Source organism: Podarcis liolepis (assembly GCF_965112155.1).
Source record: "Podarcis liolepis genome assembly, chromosome: 14".
In the NCBI taxonomy this organism is placed as follows: Eukaryota; Metazoa; Chordata; class Lepidosauria; order Squamata; family Lacertidae; genus Podarcis; species Podarcis liolepis.
The window spans coordinates 19356442-19362441 of record NC_139569.1 but is presented as its reverse complement, the minus strand read 5'-3'; positions in this window follow the sequence as shown (position 1 = coordinate 19362441).

The following is a 6000-nucleotide window of genomic DNA, read 5'->3' as shown; positions in this document are numbered from 1 at the left end:
GAAAAAACAATTGTTCCATTCTGAGAGTTTGTTGTTTTGTTCTATACGCTCCGGAGAATTTCAATATCATCTGAGAACATCAAGGCCTTGAAAGGCCTTCCACTAATGGGGATGATCTTACCGTCTAGGAGGGCCCTGGGAGGCGTCTGCAGAGAAAACCGATCTAAGTGGTTGAAGGCAAACACTGGGGCCAAAAGTAATGCTATTCTGAGCGTACTTAAATGCCTTACCCAACCCCTAAAGAAAACTTTTAAAAGTTGGGTTCCACTGAATGGAAACAGGTCCTCTTTTTATGGATTTACAGTGGTACCTCAGGTTACATACGCTTCAGGTTACGTATGCTTCAGGTTACTAACCCAGAAATATTACCTCAGGTTAAGAACTTTGCTTCAGGATGAGAACAGAAATCGTGCTCCAGCGGCGTGGCGGCAGCAGGAGGCCCCATTAGCTAAAGTGGTGCTTCAGGTTAAGAACAGTTTCAGGTTAAGAACAGACTCCCAGAATGAATTAAGTTCTTAACCCCAAGGTACCACTGTATATCACATGTTTCCATCTTCAGAGAGCTGCACATCCCATTAACTTAGTCATTTTTACAATACTCCTGTAAAGGAGGTCTGATTATCCCCATTTTGCAGACAGGGAGACTGAGAGTGACTTGCCTAAGGCCACCATGTATAAATTGCAAGGTTAGGGTCTACTGCCCCTGCTCCTCCACACACCAACCTGTCAACCCCTTTGCCAACCCTCCTTCCCCACACCTCTACACCTGCTCAAACTCCTCTTCCTTTACACCTCACCCATTCCTTTATAGCTTGCCCTGATCCCTTCCCCTTACAGCTCACCTCAACCCCCTTTTAAAGGAGGGGGTATGCATTTGAGAAAGCATTTTTTAAAAAAATTAAATGCCTCCCCCCACGCAGCCATGTTCAACTGGGGATGGGTGGGGTAGGTGCATGGATCACAGAGTGAAGTGCTTTCCCCCTTCCTTTAAACACAACTTGTCTGGGCCCCCTGTGTCATGCTGGACTTGGTGTGACCGCCTATTGGCAGCAATATGAACTGCAGCATGTCAACAGCCTTACACTTTTATTATACGGGATGATGGAGACAGAGATGGCCTTGATAGTTTTAGCAGAGTGACTGTACAACCTCCCTTTTGTCAGGGACATTGGCTGAATGGTGACAAGAATGAGTCCTCTGAATGGCTAAGAAATACCTGAGAAGGAGGGCTATCTCCCCTCCCCCTCAACTAAGGATGATGTGATCCAAACATCCTCCTCCGAAGAGAAACTGCCATTTGGGCCAGACTCAGAGTTTGTAAGCATCTTATGGTGCTGGACCCTAGCCGCTTGTCCATGATGTCAGGTGCTGGTGTCAGCTTTGGATTTGACCACCACTGCTGGATCTATGTTCTACCACCACTGTTGGAGGCAGGATGCCTCTGAATACCCGTGGCTGGGAATCAAAATTGGAAGAGGGTGCTATTGCATCCAGGTCCTAAGCTTCCCATCAACATGTGGTTGGCCACTGTGAGAACAGGATGCTAATCCAGCAGGGCACTTCTTATTGTCTTAGGTAGCAGAGGTAGGACTCCTACCAGAGACAGGACCCGGAATGATGTGCAGATTGTACATGTTTCCCTCTGGACCTTTTGTAGGACACAATGTTGGCTGGGGGAAGGAGGAATGTACCCAGTGCACATCACCTTGGGTTACTTCCCTTCTGGCCTGCTCAGGTTCCCTCCAGAACAGCAGCGACATCCCCTCACTGTCCCAGCGGATCGTGCCGTCCGGCCAACTGCTCTTTACGAGCTGCATTCGAAAGCCTCCTGGCCCCCATAAATTAATAAGCGATTGATTTTTCCCATTAGCGGGGCCAGGGCTAGGCTGGGGAGATGCATTTCAAACTGAGGAACACTAAATAATTCAGAAGGAGAAATGACAAAGCCCCGTGCTGGGGGGAAAGCCAGGAACCTGTGCCCACCACCCGCTGCTCTCTGTGCCCCAGAACGCAAGGTCATGGCCACGACACTCTCAGCCTACCTACAGGTAAGGACGTCAAAACTGTCAAGTTGAGGCTTCCTCTACGGGCACGCAAGCTGCTTACCATGAGGCCACACTAGTTTTTTTCCACACAGAAGAATTCCGTGCAGCTCCCCTAAAGTCTGCATTAGTAGTTCTGTGTACACATTCCTATGCCAGTGTGCACGTTCCTATGCCAATCTAAATGAGTCCATTAAAAAAAAAGAAGAATCAGATGTGCAGCTCCCATCCTTTGGGAGCCATCGAGGGCCCACTGCTTACTAAGGAACACAGAAGACAGAGCAGATGGAAATCTGGGATTGATCTGCTGAGAGCAGCAGAGTGTGCTGGTCCCGGGGGGGGGGGTTTACCGTGTGGCGTGGTCTAAGTCCGGTCCTAGGTTGAGGGTAAGGAGGCTGTCCGTCAGGGGTGAAGCGAGGCCCAAAGCGAGGAGTCGGGCATGGTCAGGAACTCAGGAGAGCAGGTCAGGGTGCCAGCAGGAACAGGTTACCAGTGTTGCTCCTGCAACCTGGGACTGGGCTGACTGGCCTTTATCTCCTCTGAGGCCTAGGGCGGTCCCGGCCCACAGGTGATTCACCTCTCCTGGCCTTAAGGCAAGCACTCCTCCTGCAGGAACTTAGTTCCCTCCGCCTCTCTGCCCTGAGCCTCTGCAGCTCAGGAGAGGCTGGAGGGTTACTGGACCCAGAGGCAACCTCACCTTCCCCGACAGGGCTGGGAGAGGAGCACCTGCAGGCAATGGGTCCTCAATCACCTCCGGAGCCAGAGTGGATTCAAGTGCGGGCCCTTCAGATGCGGGCCCTTCAGATTCAAGCCCCTGCCCCAGCTCAGCTGGCCCTGGAGGCGGGGACTCCTGTGCAGGCTGGGATTCCTCAGGTTCAGCCTCTGAATCAGATTCCCAGGCCATCACACAGAGGCTGGTCTATTGGGGCAATGGGGCACTGCCCCACCTACCTCAGTTTGCCCTCAGTCAGCCCCTACTCTCCTGTCTTCTTGCTTACAACCAGCCCAGGAGATGGCTCTGGCTGTCAGCTCCCCCCCCCCCCGTCTCTGTTTTGCCCTGGTAGAACTCAGCAGGGAACTAGTTGTCTCTGCCTGCCATTAGTTGTGGCTCCCCCTACTGTTGGGCTCCCTGCCTTCTGACTTACCAGTCCCAGTGGGCACAAGTCACCACTGGCTGAGAGGTTTTTTAAAAGAGCCATATGCACTTTTGTGGCCATCTGGTTAACCCATCCCATGTGCCATTATTTTCTGATCTAAATTCCCCCATTGCTGCAATTTGCCTAATGAAGAAGGTTGGTTGGTTTTCCCTCTATCACCCATTCAACAAATGGTCAAAAAAATAACATTTGGAAGTTTCTCCCAGTTTGTCTTTAGCAGACCACAGCATCACAGCAGGATCTCTTCTCTGTTGCTGACACAGTCTCCAATTCTTTCAGGCTGGCTCCTAAATTCTGAGCCCTTCCCCAGGCACAAGGCAATAGCTCTCCATCTAGAGGTTAGGAGAGGCTTTCTGAGGACATCATAGACACACAGAGACCGAGCAAATAAATGAAAAAGATGTCCGAGCCAACTTCATTTGCTCCAGGCTTCATCATAGAACAGCAGCGTGAGTCCAGACCAACCAACCAACCCCAATCTGAATCCTCCTTCAGTCCCACAAAATTGTAGTCTTTTCTCCTAAATGGTAGGAAGGGAATATCTCATGTATTGGTTAGTGTGTGGTGGATTTTAATCGGTGCGACCTCGATTCAAATCCTTGCTCCACTATGGTGGCCTTGATCTGCTTCCTCTCTCCCTGCCTAGCCCACCTCACAGGGTTGTCACAAAGGTTAAAAAAAAGATGGCCTGAGTTCATTGGATGGAGGAATGCAAAATCAAATGTTTCTTAGCATCGCTTGAGCCAGACCAGACCACATAAATATTTTTGGCATCCTTCCGTTGCAAGCAGGTGTGAATTCCAGGTGTGTGAAAGATGACTTGTGTGACAATGCAGATTAGGCACTGAATTTAATTATTGTAATGACTAGTTCGCACATATGCAGAATGAACAGTGCTCCGTTGACTGTGCACACTTGGAGAACAGCAGCTGAATGTATGGACTGACTCCACTGAGAAGCATTTGGGGATGGGCTATAACTTGGCAGTGGGGTACATTTTTCTCATGCAGAAGGTTCCCATGTTCAGTTCTAGCCTTCTCCACCTGAAGCACCTCAAGTAGCAACCTTGGGGAAAGAAAGCCCCCTTCTCCAAGACCTTGGTATGCTACTTCTAATCAGAGGAGACCAGAATGAGGCCAGTGGACCAATGGTCTGCTGTGATGAGCAGGGTCTGCATGAGAAACATCAGAAGCAATGGATTCAAATTACAAGAAAGGCGAGTCCAACTAACCTCAGGAGGAACTTTCCGACACTAAGAGCTGTTCAACGGTGGAGGAGATTTCCTCTGAAGGTGGTGGGGTCTCCTTCACTGAAGGTTTTTCAAGCAGAGGTTGGGTGGCCATCTGTCAGGGATGCTTCAGTTGAGATTCCTGCACTGCAGGAGTGCAAACTTGCTATGAAGGACACATGAAATCCTTTATAAACCACTTTCCACACTTTCTTAGTCCAACAACTAGTGAGCAATAGGGGGGCCAGGGGAAGTAAGCTCCTCCTGTGCTCTGCTGAATTAAAAAGTGTATCCAGTAATCCACAGAGCAGCTTCTTCACATGACGAAGGCACAGGCAGAGATTTGCGTGATGTTGCAGAATATATTACAGACACAAGAGGGCTGTACTGCAACACTGGAGAATGAGAAGAGGCCAAGGCCCGAGGCTGTCAAGAACAGGACATAGGCATACTTAGGGACAGAAGGATCGGTCCATTTCAGTTCTCTCAATTTCTATTTTTTTCCAATCTTAAATCCTGTTCCCCACCTTTTGCAGACATTTGCACTTTATTTATTTATTATAAAGAACCTCACAAATATTCATCAGCACTTTTGTGCAAACTTCTGAACACAAAATGTGTGCATTTCTATATGCAGTTTTGCCTAATGTGCACTTTGCAAGCCATTCCCCCTAATATAATGCATTGTTGTGCGTGATTTTCACTGGTACATTCATTTTTATTCATGTTTTCCTGTTTTTGTAAACATTGGCTGGTTGGCGAACTTGCGTAGTGAAATTTGGGTAAGTGTGATTTTTTTTAATGGCTAACCATGTTTCAGTTCGCATATTATTTCGGAAGGTGCAGATTTGATGTATTCAGTTTCAAGTGAGACCCGAATCCAATTTCTCCTTCTTTCCTAGCACGTCTCAACTTATGCATCTGCAGGTTTCTGCCTGTCCCTCTCCCTGGGCTCCAAGATTAAACAGACATATGGGTCTGTGCTGCATGTCCATATTCTGACATTCCCTACTATTAAGGGATCGGCTGGCTGTGTGTGTCCTCAAAGACTTAGTGGGGTACACCCATCTTGCCCCTAAATAAAAGGACTGCACTGGGGCTCAGGAGATCTGATCCACACTGGGGATTCTACTGCCAGCCGACCTAGCAGCAAAATAATACAAAACAGAGAACAAACGAGATGGGGTATTGATTTAACCTACTTTAATGCACAATAGTTAAGGGGAAAGGTAGGGAGAGAGGAACGGCTTCCCCACTGATCCCCATCTTTGAAAATCAGTGCAAGCTTTGGCAGGGAGCTGCTGGCCCTCTTCAGGGGCCTTCTACCTCCCCGTTGGGCTGCCAACTTCCAAAACTGCTCCTGCTCTTTTGCAGTTTGAAGCATAGCCCAGAGCACAGGAATTAGGTTTTTTTTGCCATGGCTTCTTTTGCTTTTGAAAGGAGAGCTTCCCCCACTTAGAGTGGGCTGTTGTTGAAGGTGCAGGAGCATGGGCAGTTGAAAAGCAAAAAAGAAACCCCAATCCAAATGAGACAGTGGCAACCTTCCACCTCACGCCTCCTGGAGACTGAGAGA